Consider the following 19,475-nt stretch of genomic DNA (forward strand, 5'->3'; position numbering starts at 1 on the left):
TAATAATTATTAAGAACTATGTGCATTCTTTTAAAAAGACAATCATTGTATTATTGTCTTTCTCAATATGCTATACATACACATAGATAATATGATTTTATATATATTATAAATACATAATTGATAAATTCAAAATACCTTTCTATACTATATATATACACCCACTGCTATGAAGGTATTTTAGAATAATAGTTCTGAAATTTTTTTGACCAATGATATCCATGTAACAAATCTGTGCTATGTACCAAATTTGATATTTTTAAGTAACAAAGTTTTTTTGAATATATATTTTGATATTCCTACTTTATTGTTTATTTCATTATTTATTCCTAGCTTTATTACTCTGTAATTATTCCTTGCATAAACATTTATAGGAAATTTTTTTACTTTGGCATGTGTTTCATATGAGTATAGGCTACATGTGTCTTTATGAAAGGGCTAAAGTTCCTTATTTTGCCAGTAAGTTGGTTTTTATTATTTGATATAGTACTTAATTACTGAATTTTTTTCATTTTTCAATTTGTGAGATGGTGAAAAGTGTTGATTGCCTATACACATATGAGGGTTGTTCATTATGTACAAAGTAAAAACTTAGTTTATTGAATTAATTTCAATTTTTAAAAATTGATTGAATTATAATTAATTGACTTCTTAAAGAAATTCATGCTGTTTTGATGAAAAAAACATAAAATAGTATATTTGAACCACTATAAAGATTAATATAACCAAACTTTTTTAAAACCTATATTCGAGTTATGTGTCACATATTTGTTTGAAGTTAATTTCTGAACACCTGATAGAACTATGTAATACAACTAAATTCTGTGTCATGCCACACAGGCCAGTATCTTGGCTTATAGCTCCACTATTCATAATAATTATATTATTGATTTTCTCCTCATAAAATCTCTATAAGGTCTACGAAGATAATATTTATAATACAGTTTGTTAGAGAAAAATGTTGAATTAACACTAAACAGTTATATTGAAACCATAATTTTTAATTGAAAGGTTCTCAGACCATTTAATCTTCATATTTTTTTCTTAGAAATTTTGTTGCTTTGTGGGGTTTTTTAAACCTCACATTTTCAGATAATAATACTGTCAGGAGGGTGTATGAGACAAAATACACATGAGTAAGGTCAGAATAAATTTAAATTGGACTTGGCTGTTTTTCTTGAAAATCGAAGTCTAGTCTAGACTCAGGTACATGTGAAAATATGAGATAAAATGTGTTTTTGAGATAATTTTTATAATTTATAGTCACATTTACTGTAAAACCAGCATCTAACACTAATAAATTTGGAGGGGGATCAATTTGAATTAGAAGTTTCAAGGAAAATCATTTTTATTACTCATATATATGTATATATACAGAGAGAGAGAGAGAGAGAAAGAGAGAGAGAGAGAGAGAGAGAGAGAGAGAGAGAGAGAGAGAGAGAGAGTAACTTGCAGGAAGCTAACACATGATGGGCAAATAGTGAACCTTTAAGACTATAATGATTAGAAAAGGATGGTCTACAGTTAGCACACTGAATATAAGAACAGGTTGAAGACATTTTGTTTGGAATTTAATTGGAAGGATTTTCCCCAATATAACTTTAGCTTTGCTGAATTCAAAGATTCTCTTTGTTAATCCATATTTTATCAGTCAATAAGTGCTCCAAATTTAATGACTAATCCCCAAATTGAAATAATTGAAGTAAGTGACATATCTAGTATCTTAATGTAGTTTTGTTACTTGATTCAGTACTCATTCCACTAAGGGTTGTTCTATTTCTTTTCTTTACATGTTTTTGTACTCATGTACTTTAAAGTAGATGGTCAACAAACATTAAGGGTTTGCTATGTACTAGGTACTTTGCAAAACAAAGTAATATAAAATAAATTCTGAAATGTGTTTCTACTTTAAAGTTCACATACTAATGAGTGAGGCAACATGGAAAAAAATGTATGATATTTACAATGCAAATGGAGTAGGACAGTTGTGAGTGAACTGGTAATGCCATCTTGGGGAAGATGGTATTAGAACCACATTTTGAAGGAAGCTAGGGATGCCAGGAGGTGAATGTGAAGAGGGGGACAATTTTTGGTATTGTTGCTGATTTGGAAAATGAAGGCTTATGCATAAGAAGCACTAAGAGAATACATAGAGGGGAGTAAAATATAAGAAAATTGTAAATTTAGGAAGGAGTCAGATTGTGAAGGACTTTATAAGTCAAATGGATAACAGAAGGCCACTGGAGTTTACTGAGTTGGCTTTGAGGTGAGTGGGTGCAATGTGTGTATGTGTGTGTGTGTGTGTGTGTGTGTGTGTGTTTATATGTATGTATATATGTGAAGATAGAGTGGTATAGGTAGAGATTTGAGGAAGAGACCAACCAGAAGATTTTTGCAGTCAGTCTAAACAAGACTAAGACTTGGGTATGACACAAAGATTATGAGATTAGATATCTAGGAAGGATGATAGTATCCTTCACAGTAATAGGTAAGATCATAGAGAAGAATATAATGGGAAAATATAATGATTTTGATTTCAGATAAATTGAATGTGTATTGTCTTTGAGATATTCAATTTGAGATGTCTATTGACTATTGTCTAATGACATAATCTGCACTAAGACTTTGGGATACTGTTTATATCTGGGAAGCATCTTCATGGATTTGATAATTGAACCTATCAGAATGATGAGATTTCCAGAGATAAAGAAGAAAAGAGGACCCAGGATAGAATCTTGGGGGATGATCATAGTCAGTATGCATGACCTACATAAACAAGTCAGGTAAGTTGAGAATCAGGAAAGAGTAATGTCAGGAGAATATAGAAAAAAGAAAGTATTGAGGAGAAGATTTTGATCAACAATACTTGCATAGATGTTAAAAAAAGAATGAAGATAGAGAAAAGATCATTAGATTTGGCAGCTGAAACCCATTTGTAACATTGGTTGTGCTTAGATGTGGTTAGATGATGTGGTTAGAAATCAGATTGCAGAGAATTTAGAATCAAGTGAGAGGGAGATGGAGGTGCCAAATTTTAATGATTTTCTTACAGAGTTTAGCTGAGAAGTAGAGGAATCTTAGGTGATAAAATCAGGTGACAGTTTTTTAAGAATCAGGGAGATGGACATATTTATTGGCAGCAGGCAAACAACCAATAGAATGCTTAGTGATTAGAGAGTGGAGATATATTGAAATGGGATCACTTGTGCATGTAGATTTACTTTGGCAAGATGAACTGTCTCTTTATGTGAGAGAGGTAAAGGAGGAGATAGTGAAGGAAGATGTCTGAATGATATGAGATGTAGAAGAAGGAACTCTACAAATGTCCTGAATTATTTTGGTGAAGTATAGGGCCTGATCCTTAATTGAGTATGGTAGGTAGATTTGAAGAGAGGTGAAAGGTTTTGGAATGTCTGATATGGTAAGTTGAGTGAGATAATTAATCAAGGGTATAATAGGACTGTCTGGTTACAGGGACATCCTAGTTGAGATTATATGACAAATTTTTAGTGGTCCTAGTCAGTATTTCTTTGTAATTTACTCCAGTTTCCTTCAGTAGCATTTGAGTAGGAAGAAAGGTGACAGATAATCCAAGTTTGGGTTTTGGCAATGGAATATTTGCAGCAGGATAAGGGAGCTATGTACTGGAAAATAGAACCTAGTATACAGTTGATTGGTTTCACCAAATTCTGGAGATCAGGAATAGATGAGAGTGTAGATAGTGCAGATGTGATGGTCTGGGAAAGAACTAATGAGCATAGGGATTTGTAGTCAGAAGGAGAGTATAGATTACGGTTAATTATGATATAACTGAAAGATGGAATGATATAAAATCAAATCTGTGATCAAATTTGTGATCAAATAAAGGAATTTGAATAAGTCAAAACTATTTCTTGAAAGTGGAATGTCAGAATAAATTGTGACTTCTTGATAAATGGTTGCTAGAAATGATCATTTTTAGACTTTAGGGATGAGAAATTAATTATTGTGGGATTCTGTTTCTCTGTTAAATGTGGATCAGTTCCCCCAAAACAATTTATGTTTTCCAATGAGTTTGGATGTTCAACAGTGGAATTATGAGTTCTCAGAGCTTACTATTTACTTGATAACCCTGTAACTTCAAGGATGATGAATAAATACAAGACAGCTGTCAATACTATATTTCTAAACTATGATGAATCACCTTTTAGTGTAGTTCAGAGAACCCAGTTTCCAGGTTTTCATTGTAAATACTGAACAGGTGGCAACCTTATTTGCTTTCATTAAATTGTTTGCCCATTTGAGATAAATTACCTCTTCCTGGCATCCAAATGGAATGCCTGTGAAAGATCATTTACCTCAAACAGGGGAGCACGTTATTTCCACTGAAGGCTGGAATTAATCATGATGGGAATTGACTGAAAAATTCCAACAAATCAAATATTTAACTTTATTTACTAAATATTGTCCTATATTATTTTTAAGATACTCAAAAGAAAAATTCCTGACTTCTTTTTGAAGCATCTGTTATAGAAACACTAGAATTAGAATTTTGGGCAATTTAGGTATAGATTTCTTCTCTACTTGAGGAGTTAAGGGGAAGATAAGTGAATGGGCTCTGGCAATCAGAGCACTGATAGAGTATTTTTTTTTAATGTCACTTTTTCCTTAAGTCTTTAAACATCATAACAAACTTTATAATCAAACCCAGGACCCTCCAATCTGCATACAAAGCTTTTATTATTTAAGCTTACGTGTTTTAAAGCTTTCAATGTTGCAGGGGTCCTGCCTCCGCGGGGCCCTTGGAACTTGACAGGAGGGATAGAGTCGGCGAAATGAGTTGAGTCAACAAGTGGGTAAAGGCAGGAGCAGGTTGACTGACTGTCAGCTGCTTAGATTTATTTTTATAGTCTTAGAATCATATGAAACAAGCAAACTAAAATAATTTTCTTGGTTACAAAAGTATACAATTTTCATCGTTAATCACATAGTTCATATGGTTACAAGTTTGATCATGTAGTGGTTACAAGTGTGATTATCAATCATGTAATTAATTTTCTTGTCCCTGCTCAGACCGTGGTGACCTCAACCTGCCTGTTGCCTAGTTTGTTGCTGCATAGTAAAGTTATTGATTAAACAGTACTTTCCCTAGAATAATCTGATATAATTTGTTTAATGGAATGCTTCTATGTTTTTGTATCGCATATGTAATGTTTTAGATATTCTCCCTTGACAACCTATAGTGAGGGTAGTTATGTTTGTCCACCTGTCTGTTGACTCCTTCAATAACTAATTTTCCTTTCAGCCCTTGTTGGTAGACGCTACGGTTTCTATGACTTTTTATTCTTTGCCAATAAAGTAAGGCTGTTAGAGTTCACATATTGGTTACCTATACTAACTATTCTCTCACCATCTTTATCATATATTCCTGTGTGTTCAAGGAATTTCTCTGAAATCCTTCCTTTATAGTCATTCCACTATTAGGATGAGTAAGTTTTGCAATCAATAATAGACCTATAAATATGGGTATACATGGAATCCCTATATATATATTGAAGAAGGAAATGTTGTTCCATCAGGCAGTGTGACTGCCCTGAGTCTTCTTGCCGCGACTGTGTCAAACAGCTTAGAGACCCTGGCTCCCAACACAATGTTAGCTTTGAGAATTACATAAATAAATCCAGGGGACCCAAAATTGAGAAACGGTGATGGAGAATATTTTGTGAAGATCTGTAATGGGGGAAACAGAAGTGATCTTAATACAAGCTACCTAAATGGAAAGAGAAAAATAGATGAGAAGTTTGGAAAACAAATCACAAAGGTGTCAAGGAGGCAAAATGCTGTAAGTGATGACAGACTTCAGTAATTCAGACACTGACTGAATCTCCATTTTATCTTTGCTGAATATATCCATCTTATCTCTCTCTCTTCTCTTTCTCAGTCTCTTTCTCCTTCCTTTTCTCTCTCTCTCTCTCTGTCTCCCTATAAGTTTTTCTTTTCTATCTCAAGAAAAATGACTTTTGCACTGGAAATGGTAGGGCAAAAATAGCTAACAGGCAATATTTACCTAATGTTGCATTTAAAGATTTCATATCCCCTGGTCAGATGAATTATGTTCTGCCACATTGAAAGACCTGGCTGATGTGATTGACATTACCAGGAATCTCCCCCAGACAGTGAAGACTTAGAGAGGTCCTATGGTGTTACAGAATGGCATGTGAAGTTCAAATGTTCAGAAAGTGAAGGGAATAAACTTGAAACATAGACTAGAATGATGTCTGTATGATAAAATCTAAAAAGCAGTGGATTTGTCATTTTCCTGTGTTTACAGCCAGCCCTACTCAACAGGACCTTGTGAATGTGCCAGGGAAACTTCTCTGAGTTCCAGTACCTTGGCACAACCCTGTACAAAACTCATACAAGTGGCCTACAAAACCATTGAGTGCAAAGACACCATAAAAGTAGGCAGGATGGAGAACCCCAAAGGAATACAGGCTGTGTGGGAAGTGAGGAGGACATTGGTCATATAATGGAAGTTCCATCCTACCAGCAGGAGGGACCCTAGGAGCAGAGGCCTCTGATGACCTGTGAGTTTTGAAGTGATCTTGCAGAATGAAGTAGTTCCTAGAGCATGATGAAATCCAGAGGAATACAGACAGGACAGAGAGAAAAAAATGCCTGCTTATTGTCCTGCTTATTAGTTAGTAAAGATACCAGGATTATCCAGATTATAAACAAAGAAAACACAATCAAGTGCTGATGTCTGAGCTCAGGATAGATATTTTTGAGAAGTCAAACTGGATCAGTAAAGAATAAACTAAAACTTAGTGAATAAATGTACTTAGAAAAGGACTTCAGTCACATTTAGATGAACTATGACAAGGAGAGAGGAATAAGGACTTTTTTCCCCTTCATGTTTTCTACAGGACATTTTTCTTACCACTCCATTCAAATGGGCAAACAGACATAATTAAAAGCAGTTTTATACTTTACCATTTGAGGACCTGATATTTATGACCCAGGGTGGAAAGGGTAGGGAACCATATATACTTAACTGCTACTTTTGCTGTTACTATTAGGGAATGAAAACACTCCTTTTCTTCTCGATTTTTTAATTTCTTCCTTTGTACTTTCCAAATTCTGCCACACCCCAAATATATAATATTTCCTTTTTGTTTTTGGAGTTAGCAAAATACTCAAAATTCAAGAAGCCTTATGTGAGGAGGCCACTCCTACCTATAAAAGGAAGTGGAATCTGTCTTTCCACTTCTAAGTAGACTCAATACTATGATTGCATTAAAGATCCAGTTAGGGAATACTACAGAAAAGATTTTGGATTACAAAGGGCCATCATGGCTTCAAGAAATACTAGTAGAATAATCTTTTAAAAATATTGAATGGATTACTAAACTAGTAAATTAGAGAAATACTAAAGATATAATTTATCAAAATATTTGATAAATAAGTTCACATTGCTGATTTGGAAAAGTTGGAATGATAACTAGATTATAATAAAATAGATTGATTCAAAACTTGAAGAATAGTCAGACTTAAGAAAAGCTTTTAATGACCAATGTAAATTTGGCAGGGTCTTGTGCTTAGTGCTGTGCTATTTAATATTTGATCAGTTATTTGAATGATTGCAGACAAGATTTTCTCATCAGATTTTGTAGGTGATTTTAAATTGCAATGGATACCTAACATACTGTTAGATTAGATTCCAGACATTTCTAAGAAGGCTGGAGTTGGAATCAATGAAAAAAAATTGCCAAGGAAAGTGGCTTAGCCATATCAGATCTCAAATTGTATTATAAAGTGGTAAAAGTCTGATACTAGTTAAGAAATAGAGTGATGAATCAGTGGAATAGATTAGGTACACAATACATTGTAGTAAGTAACCATAGAGTCTGATAAACTCCCAAATCCAAACTTTTGGGACAAAAACTCATTGTTTGATAAAAACTGCTGGGAAGACTGGAAAACAGTATAATAGAAACTAGTTGTAGACCAATATCTCACACAGTATAGTAAGATGAGGTCAAAATGGCTACATGATTGAGATATAATGTTAAAATTAATTATCTGAAATAGAAAATAATTCTGAGGTACAAAGCTTCCTAGTAAAAATGATTTAATAGTAAAGCTAGCAAGTTACTATTAAATCAGATTAACTAATTTCTCAGTAATTGGTGACAAAGGAGGAATCATGATAGAAAAGAGGGAAAAAAATAGGAAATTTGTTTTGAACATAATACATTTGGATGAAAGGTCATTTGACCAATTCATTTCTACCAGTTGACATTTAGCTGTCAGCATGAGATTGCCTAGAAGTTCTTGTCCTATAGGTGATACTTTTAATAAGCAGAAAGCTTACTGTAGATAGCAGTCACCCCTGCCATCTTTCATAACTCAAATTAAATTTAACTTCTGGCTCAAAAAAAAAAAAGCACAAAAAATCCTAAAAAAACCAAAACTGTTATTCACCAAGACTGGAAATAGAATTTAGCCTTTAGTTAACTGCATTTTCTTCTGCTGTTAGAACTTAACCTTTAAAAAGTGTCTTATAATTCTATGATTATTTTATTCCTACAAAGAGTCTAAATTATTAGTCAGTCTAAATTATCTGCTATTAAAAGATAAGGTTTTCTTTATTTACTAAATCTATAGGTAAAATAGATGTAAGAGAATATCTCTGTTCATTTGGCTTAGCTGTCAGGGCTAACCTTTCCTAAAGAAGGGAACTTAATCCTATAATCAAACTTAAAATAGATGAAAATAATCAATATTAATGATTCTATTCAATAAAGGCATCAAATATGATACCATAAGCAAATTAGGAGAGCAGCAGGTAGATTGCCTGTCAACTTTATGGAGAAGGAAAGAATTAGGACCAATAAGAGATAGTATTATGAAAAATAAAATTTTGATTATATTAAATTTAAAAGTTTCTGCACAAACAAAATCAATGCAACCAAAATTAGAAGGAAAAAACAAATCTGGGAGAAAATTTTGCTAAAATTATCTGTGGTAAAGGTTTCATTTCATAAATATATAGAGAGTTGAGTCAAATTTATAAGAATTCAAGTCATTCCACAATTGATAAATGATCAAAGAATATGAATAGGCATTTTACAGACAAAGAAATCAAAGCCAATTGTAGTTATATGAAAAAATGTTCTAAATCACTATTGAGTAGAGAAATGAAAATTAAAACAACTTTGAGCCACCATGTCACGTCAGATTAGCTAATATGACAGAAATGGAATATGATTACATTTTAGAGGAGATATGGGAAAACTGTGACACTAATGCACTGTTGATAGAGTTCTGATTCAACCATTCTGGAGAGCATTTTGGAATTATGTTCAGATGGCTAAAAGATCATGCATACCTTTGATTCAGCAACACCACTACTAGGTTTTGTTTCCCAAAGAGATTACAAAAAGAGGAAAAAAACCCTATTTGCATAAAGATATTTAAAGCAGTTCTTTTTATGGTAGCTAAAAATTGGAAATTTAGGGGATATCTGTCAATTGAGAAATGGTTTAATAAGTTGTGGTATATGATTGCAATGGGATATCATAAGCAGACTGATTTGAGAAAAACGTGGAAAGAGCTACATGAATTGGTACTGAGTGAAGTGAGCTGAACCAGGAGAACATTGTACACTGCAACGGCACTATTGTATGATGAAAAACTGTGAATGACTTAGTTATTCTCAGCAGTAAAATTATTTAAGACAATCTCAAAGTTTTCATGATGAAAAATGTTATCTACTTCTAAAGATAGAACTGATGGTGTCTGAATACAAGCATTCCTTCCCCAAAATGATTAATATTGAAATGTTTTATATGATTGCACATGTATCATTTATATTAGATTGATTACTGTCTCAAGGAGGAGGGAGTAGAGGGAGGGAGGTAGAGAGTTTGGAAATTAAAAATTAAAAAGTATAAAAAATTGTTTTTTTATGTGTAATTGGGGAGAAATAAAATATTATTTAACTATGGAGTAGGGGATTTTAAGTTAGAATTTAATAGGGAGAGATTTAAAATCCAACACTTAAGTTAAAAGAAGTCAGTTTAAGTGTAGATTTGGAAAAGAATGGTTATGAAGAGATTTAGAAATTTTAGCAGGTTGGAAGTTCAACATTTAAACACTATGTTACTGTAATAAAAAAGTAGCAAACTATTGATGTTTTCTTGTGTCTTATTACTAACAAAGCTTAAGGAAATGATTGTTGCACTTTTTTCTATATTCTATCTTGGTGGGGCCACATTTAGAATATAGTGTTCACTTCTGGGCACCATGTTTTAAAAAGAGCATTAAAAATATGGAAAAACATCCTAAGGAGGAAAACCAGTATGGATAATGAAGGTCCTTGAATTCTTATAATTTGAAAATCATGTTTGAAGAAATTGGACATTTTTAGCCTGTAGGAGAGAAAATAATAGGGAAGGGGAAAATTATAGAGGTTCACATAATTTTTTAAAATTCTAAACTGAAGCACGAGAAGGAGAGAGACAGACAGAGAGAAAGCTTTTATCCCTTTATATACAATAACACAAAAAAGGGAAATTATATATGAAACTATGGATCTCTATTTCATTCATTTTTTAGCATGAATATTTGTGTGTATACATATACATTTGCATTTTGCATGTTGTTGACTAACTTGTTTATGTTATTTAATAAACTTTCTTCTCCTGTATTAAATTTTTCAGTGACCTTTTTTTTTGACATCACTAATACCCCAATTTTCCACTGGTTTTTAGTAGTTATGATTTTCAGAGACTTGAGTAAATCTTAAATTCTCTTTCCTTGAAACAATTTACCATGTCAATTATTTTTCCTTATCAGAAATTTTCTTCATATTCTCATTTTATACATTTCTTGCTTTCTCATGGAGTTGTTGATTTCTATTTGGCCTATTGATGATTAAAAAAACAAACAAAACAAAAGCAGCTATATTTCAAGAAATCACAAATGAAAACACCCCAAATCTATTTGAACCAGATGGCAAGAGGAAGCATTCACTAATCGTCTTCTGAAAGAAGCCTCAAGAGAAAAGTCCTATGAATGTTGTTGCCAAGTTCCCCATCTCCCACATAAGAGAATTTAAACATTCTGAATTTAAACATTCAGAAAGAAGTTGGTCAGGTATGAAAGTACCACAGTCTAGATCAATCTAAAATCAGATAACTTTTAATAAAAAACAAGAAGTGATCTTAAATACAATATTACAAAAGGATTTCAGCCTGTGGATTGAAAGTGAATTAACTTTGCATAGCTGTATTTAATACCAGAGATAATAAATGGATCTTTACATGAGTAGAGGATTTTCAAGCATGTTTGATGAAAAGACTGAGGAGAAGCTTTGAGATACAAACTGAAGAATCCAAAGAAACTTAGAAAGGTAAATTTATTTGAGCAATTGGAAGGGACTGTATGATAATGTAGAATGACATACTACCTGGGGGGGAAAAAGAATTATCCTTAATAATTTTTTGTCTTTAAAGCTTATTGAAGGATTTAAATTAAAAAAAAAAACCAGAGGGGGTGTAGGTTGGGTCTATTACATTCATGTGAATTGTCGAAAGATAAAGGTAGGTTAAAGTAGTACAAAGAGGAGGAAGGAGTGAAGCTTGCTGTCCTAAAAATAAACACATCAGAAGAAGAGTATCAAAGCTGAGGGAAGAATTGAGGGGAGTGAACATCAGATAAATCTTGCTCTTCTCTGAAATGGAGAAAATAGACTGTCTGTCTCACACACACACAAACATACACATGCACGTGCAAACACACACTCATAGAAATAAGAAGGGATGAGAGGTGGTTAAAGACAAAGGAAAAGGAACAGTTGCATATTATACAAAATTTCTTATCCTGAAGGAGGCATCTAAAAGAAGCAAAATAACTAGAATCTAAAGAAGAGAGCTCATTAATTCGGGAGTGACTGAACAAACTGTAGTATATAAATGCAATGAAATGTTATTGAATCATATGAAGCAATTGACATTGGAGAATCTTACATAATATGAAATGATGCAGAGTGAGGTGGCTAGCAGTAAGAGAATACCGTGTACTAGATAATACATTATAATGAAAAACAACTTCAAAAAGACTTAGATAATGTCATGGTCTGTCAAATAAGTGACTGTCTCCAGAGAATCTATGGTGAAACATATTACTTTATAGAAAGTTGATGTACTCACAGAGACATTCAATTTTGGATGTTGTTGCAGTATAAATTCTTTTTTTTGGGGGGGAGACTATACTTTAAAAAAAAAATTTTTTTTTTTAGGTTTTTGCAAGGCAAATGGGGTTAAGTGGCTTGCCCAAGGCCACACGGCTAGGTAATTATTAAGTGTCTGAGACCGGATTTGAACCCAGGGACTCCTGACTCCAGGGCCGGTGCTGTATCCACTGCGCCACCTAGCTGCCCCTACTGTGCTTATTTTTAAAAGAATTTTAAATGAATTTTTTTCCCGATGTTTTAGTTTTTTAGTTCGGGGAGATATAAAGGAGAATGAAGGTAAGTAATAGCGATAACCAAAAAAGGGCCATTTAAACATGCATAAAAATGCACAAGAGAGAACAGAAGGAAGCACAAAACACTTTTGAGTGGGATAATTTCTAGTGAAGTCCTCTTGAGGTTAAAGAAATGTTTATATCAAGGAAAAACCTTGCTTTCCAAGGGACCAAGGATGGTAGCTCTGTCAGTGGGGAGAAAAGGGTGTGTGTGTGTGTGTGTGTGTGTGTGTGTGTGTAATTTTTATATATATATATATATATATATATATTTATTTATATGATCATTCAAAGTAGTAAAAGTAAATTAGTACTTAGAAGTAGATTGGATATAGGGATGTCTATCTAGAATGACACTTGGATTGACTGGGAGAATGGTGTTAGCTCCTACATTGTGAAGGATGCTTAGAAGAGGGAAGGGTTTGGGGGTAAAGATAATGAGCCCAATTTTATTGCTTTTAATATAGGCCTGGGGTCAGGAGGAACCAAGTTCCAATTTGGCCTCAGATACTAGTTGTGTGATGTTAGGGACTGTTGTGTGTAGGAGCACTGTAAACTATCATCACTTGGTGTCCTTGAGTACCAGAACCTTGTTTTATTATGTGCCATGGGATTGGGAGTGGATTAGGGACTGGGAAGGATATTTAAGCACTTTGTATTTTTGTAAATAAATGGAGACCTTGGTGTACAAAGGGAGAACTTATCATCCTTGTCTCTCACCCCTCCAATGCTTGCCTGGGAAAAATTAAGGGAGTCTGGAAAGGGACTCAACAGTGTGACCCTGAGTAAGTCATTGAACCAAGTTTGCCTTAGTTTCCTTGTCTATAAAATGAACTGGAGAAGAAAATGCCAAACCACTTTGTATCTTGGCCAAGAATACCCTAAATGGGATCCTGAAGAATGAGACATGACTGAAAACTGAACAACATGATTTTTTCAGACTGAAGGTTTGAAAAGAGGTCACATCTTAAATAGACCTGAGAATTATCTGAAGATAGAGTGTACTGAATCTTTGCATGTGTTTGAGATTTATAGTATAGAATGAGAAGAGAAAAGGATTCAAGACAGATATTTGAAGGACATCAATGGTAAGTGGATATGACCTGGTTGAAGATCCAGGAAAGGAGACAGAGAACCAAGAGAAAACAGTATCATTAAAACCTAGAAAAAAGGAATTTTAAGTAGAAGAATTTGTTTGACAGCGTCAGAGAATGCAGAGAGGTCCAGAAAATTAAGAACTGAGTAAAAAAGTCATTAGATTAGTTGATTAAGAGGTCATTGGTAACTTTGCAGAGAGTTTCATTTGAATATATGACACTGCAGAGAAGACAGTGAAAGGAAGTAGATGCTCTAATTATAGATGGATTTCTCAAGCAAGTTTAGACTCAAAAGAAAGAAGAGATATGGGGATCAAATGAGAGTCTAAATATGGGAGAAACTGGGCATGCTTGTAGGCAGTATTGTAGCAACCAGGAAATGAGGAAAGATTGAAGATTTATGAGTGCATAGGAATGATATGGGTAGTTGAGAATATGGGATGGAATGGGATCCCTTGTACATATGATATAATTTGATTTAGCAAGGAGAAGGACCACTTATTATGAGATGGGGTTGTGAAGGAGAAGATAGTATTGGAAGGGATCTGAGTGATGTGAAATGAGGAGGATGATGGAAGGAAGAAAGAAGGAGCTTGTGGCCAATGGTCTCAATTTTTATTGTGAAATAATAGGAATTTCAGGTGAGAGGATGCACCCAGGATGGCAAAGCAGTGGGAGGTATGAGAAGTTTTTAAAAGGTTTAGAAAAACTGCTTTCGCGAATTGATTATATATTGATTAAAGAGTTATATTCTCCCCTCCCCCGCAGTGAAAGTCTAGTTGTGATTATGTTACACAGAACCAAAGTGGACTCAACCCAATTTCATAATTTTTTCCATCTCTATTAACATTGAGATAAAATGATCAGATGATAACCACTTGTATGGAACTGTGCAGGAATGAAGGGCTACTGAATTAGATGTTGGTAAGGCAAGGCAAAAATAATTTTTCAATAATGGAATTCATTAGGGTAGAATAGGCAGGGTAGGACTGAAGTACTTGATTTATAGTCAAGAGGTTTTCAATTTAAAATTTGCTAGGCTGCTTATTACTTGTATGAACTTAGGCAAATTAGTCCCTCTAGACCTTTTTACTCATTAATATAATGAGAACTGGTGATAAGAGAAATACTAATATTTATTTCAACTCTAAATCCCTGAATTGTTTTATAAGCTCCCTGAGGTCAGGTACTGGATTACCTGAATCATCTATCTCCTCTAGCACCTACCATAATGTTCCATGATATAGTTAATAATATACCTGACTTGGACTACAGAAGATCTCACTGATACCACCTCTGATACTTTCTCTGACACTTGCAGCAGTTTCACAGTTCCATAAATATTTAATAAATATTACAAAAGTCACCTGCTCTCTGAAAGAAGGATATGGATTCAGATTGGTTTTCAGTAGATTTTCTTCTTTTAGAGTCTCTACTTTCTTCATCATAAATCTAAATAACTGGAATAATATTTACACTAGCTCATAGTTTGAGTGCATTGAATGCACTCTTTAAGCCTAAAGTAATATACTAATTTAAGCTTTAGTCACTGGCAATATGTTTAAAAAAATTTTCTTTAGTATTGTCTTTTGAAAAATAAAGCTTCAGGTGGTGTAGTGGATAAAGCACCGGCCCTGGAGTCAGAAGTACCTGGGTTCAAATCCGGTCTCAGACACTTAATAATTACTTAGCTGTGTGGCCTTGGGCAAGCCACTCAACCCCATTTGCCTTGTAAAAACCTAAAAAAAGAAAAGAAAGCTTCAAATGTATTAATATAATTCCAGTTGATCTTTAACAAAATACCTAGACATTTCTGTGACCCTTAATTGATTTCCATATTTAAATAATCATTTACTGTTTTTTTTTAGAATTTTAGATTACTTACAAACAGAAAATTTTGTTGAATTTGTTCATTAAATAATCTCATTTAAATGGTTAATAGATTTGCAGAATCATAGAAGAACATTATGAGCTAGAATGGTCTTTAAAGGTGACCAAGTTTAGCTTCCTTATATTAAAAATAAAAACAAAAACAAAAACAAAAACATGCTGTTAGTAATTCCTACCTTGAAAGAAAGTCATCTTAGACTTTTGGAAAGGATATAAACTTGAAAGTCAAATGACCTGGATTTTGAATCTGGGTTCTGTTACTTAAAAGTAGTGTTATAGTTGGCAAATCATTTAACTTTTTTTGAGTTTCATTTTCCTTATTTATAAAATATAGATGATAAAGCTTGCCCTAATTACCTTAGAAATATTTTAAGGAATATATTTTGTAATTTCAGTTATTATATGTTGGATTTGTTATTATTATTATTTCAATTATTATTACAGTTGAGGCAAATTAAATTCAGAAAAGTTGTTTGACTTATTTAAGATAACACAGCATTTTAATGATAGAGCTAAAAATAAAACCCAGATCTGATTTAAAGCTTAGTAAACTTTCCATTAGATTAGATTGCCTTAGTCAGCTGTGTAGATATTGGTTGGAGAAAACTTCTTAAGAGTAGTTTGAGGCTATAACACTTCCCAGATGAAAGGTAATGTGAGTAGGAAATGAAACAAAAGGCTGAATGCAAAAGATTGTGGAGGCAAACTCTTTAAGATTTGGTGAATTATTTGAATATAGTTGGCAAGGAAGAGGACAGAGTCAAAGAAGACTCCTTTAAGGATTGGTAATTGGGAAAATAGTACTATTAGTTGAATTAAGTAAATTAAGTGCTATCATCAGATTTGAGGGAGAATATTTTTAGATATTTATATTTTGTTTCTAAGTCTAATAATATAATACATAGAACACAGGACAGGAGTCAGGAGGTCAAATATAAATTGTTCATTAGGTACTTACTAGCTTCGTAGCCCTGGGTAAGGCACTTTAATCTTTCTCAACCTCAATTTCTTGAATGTGCAAAATGAGATTAATAGTAGTGCCATATCGCAGTGTTGTTTAGAAAATCAAATGAATGGGCAGCTAGGTGACACAGTGGATGGCTGGTTCTTGTTTTTAATTATTGAAGAAGACCAAAATGATGTCACTATGTTTGAGACAAATTACAGTGTGTCTGACTGTGACTCATCAGTCCAATACAAGCTGGAAATACTCTACCACAGTTTGGGCATAAATAGTCCATGTGAACACTGGGGTGGCTACTCTAAACTTATGTATGTCATGTTTCCTTTGAGCTGCTTCAATTCTGCCTTCCTCATAGAATGCAGCACCCTCATTAATGAGGGCATACCATACTGGGTGGTCCTATGCCAGTGTCTCTCATGCTGTACAATCAGTTCTAAAGTTCTTCAATGAGACCTTCAGGGTGTCTCAGGATCACTTCTTCTGACCCCTTGTGAGCACATGCCCTGTGTGAGTTCTCCATAAAATGAGTTTTTTGGCAATTGTATGTCTAGCATTCTAACAATGTGTCCAGTCCATCATAGTTGCGTTCTCTGTAGAAATGTTGGAATGCTAGGCTAGGTGCAGTGGATAGAGCGTCAGCCCTGGAGTCAGGAGGACCTAAGTTCAAATTTGGCCTCAGACACGTAATAAGTTCCTACTTTTGTGACCTTAGACAAGTCATTTAACCCCATTTTGCCTTGCAACCCCCCCAAACAAAACAGCAAAAAAAAAAAAAAAGAAAATCAAATGAAATTATGTATCTATGTAAGATGATTTGCAAAGTTTAAGACATTATATAAATGTGAGCAATAATTATTATAATTGCTTACAAAATTATTTTGAGATGTCTTGATACTATATTTTTGAATTTTTTCTGATTGCTCATTGCATTAAACATCATTTGCTTTTGGTCAATAATTTTCATCAATGAAATGTCTTAAAGCTAAGATTTGTATGTTTATTTGTGAATCTTGCTGTTGTTCATCATGTGAGACTGTTCATGATTCCATTTGGGGTTTCTGAGTAAAGATACTGCAGGAAACCGAGTCAAATAGGATCAAGTGACTTGCTCAAGGTCTCACAGCTAGTAAGTATATGAAATTGCATTGGAATTCTAATCTTCTGGATTTCAGGCCCAATACTCTAATCACTGTGCCACCTGTATTATTAGTAATCAAACTTTTATGTTTTGCCTAATGCAGAGGAGTGAATAGTGACCAGTAGTTTCATCTTCAGTACATTTAAATAAATATTTATGAAACTAAACAGCATAAAATTAATATCACCTTCATATACATATGAAGGACTGCAAATTATTAAACAACTTCAAGCAATCATATTTCTGAATACACAAAAATATTGAAATGCACCAAATGTTTTGAAATAATGCTACTACTTTTGATCTTGAGGGATTTCAGTTCTTAGTTGAATTTTATAAGAAAAATCCACAAATAACCAGTGTCAATAGAGTAATATTTTCTATTTTAGTTTGTTTTATTTCCTTTAAATTGATTGCCTTTTATGATGTAATTAAATTGTATAAAGAATTTATTACATACTTATCAAACAATAAATTTTTTAGTTTTCCTTAATTCTTTTATTGTGTTTGCTCAGATACAGAATATATCTCATCTTTACCCATCCATATAGAGACAGGATGTTTTCAGAATTGTTGCATTTTTTAATTTATCCTTCAAATTAGTTAGCATTTTGTGTTGGGACGTATCTGTCATTTGTTAATATTCATTAAATTAAAAAAATCTTTTAAATTAAATAAAGCACCAATGATTTCAAATGTAGTGGAATGTTTATTTTAAATTTCTAAACAAAATATAAAATTGAACTGAGACAAAGATTGTAAAGTTTACTTTTTAAAAGATGAATACTAATTCAGATACACATGCAAATAATGTAAATTAAATAGACCCAGTGTTTAAAAGGGATCATAAAGACCATTCATTACATTGCCTGTCTGACTCAGAATCCTCTCCACAATATCCCTACCAATGCTCACTTAACTGCAACTTGGAATACCTCAAGTGAGGAAGGACCCTCATTTTAGACATTGCCACTTATCAGAGTGATCTTAAGATCTTCTATTCATTGTTCCTAGATCTGCTGTCTTAGAACAAGCAGAATAAATTTAATCCTAGAATTCAGCACCTAGAAATGAACAAGTAGTTACTGAACAAGTGCTGTGTGCTCAGCAATGTTAATTTTGGGGGAAGGATGAGGGATTTGAAGGGAAGAATGCAAGGTACATTCCCTGCCAAATATAAAAAAGACATACAAGTGAAAAAAAAACATACACACATTATATATTTATTATTGATATACAATTTATTGAATGTCTCTAATATGCATTGTATTAGATTAGGAGTCTTAGTTTTATGTAATATATTTTAGTTGGCATATAATCTATTCAAATATGTCTTTTTAATTCTTGAAGTACTTAATATAATATTAATAACATCTTTTCCAAATGCTGTGGGTATGGATTTTATTAATAGCATTTTTCCATATGTTTACTATAACATATAGAATTACACATTCATATTTTTTAGAACTAGAACTCAAATGATTTCTAATTGGCAGAGATAAGTAGTATAGTAAAAGATTATAACATTGCTTCGATGTCAGTGGTTCATAAATGTTGTTTTATGAATTTATGAAGTAGAGAACCTAAATGAAACTTAAATGTTAGCACATAAAGCCAGGTTAAGAATGTTTTTTTCTCTTGTAAGAAGTAAAGTATTACTAAACAATCACCTCATTGATCCCTATGCCCACCACATCAATTCATTCAAGAAACACTATAACTGGTGCTTATATGAAAAAATTCATTGTGTAATATAAGTAAAAACCGGTCTTGGTGGATTAAATATTGCCGGTTTTATTCTTTAGTTTTAAAATTTGAGCTTTAAACCCTAGGCTTAGTCTTATAATATAAAATGTATTTATTTGCATATTTGGAA

The 19,475-nt window shown here is 33.0% G+C and overlaps 1 protein-coding gene across 6 annotated transcripts in view; it reads left to right on the plus strand.

The window, feature by feature from the left end:
* CCDC171 (coiled-coil domain containing 171) overlaps positions 1-19,475 on the plus strand; it is a 459,446-nt gene that overhangs the window by 231,485 nt on the left and 208,486 nt on the right. The gene's annotated exons all lie outside the window — the stretch shown is intronic.

The sequence above is a fragment of the Macrotis lagotis genome, chromosome 8 (assembly GCF_037893015.1).
Source record: "Macrotis lagotis isolate mMagLag1 chromosome 8, bilby.v1.9.chrom.fasta, whole genome shotgun sequence".
In the NCBI taxonomy this organism is placed as follows: Eukaryota; Metazoa; Chordata; class Mammalia; order Peramelemorphia; family Peramelidae; genus Macrotis; species Macrotis lagotis.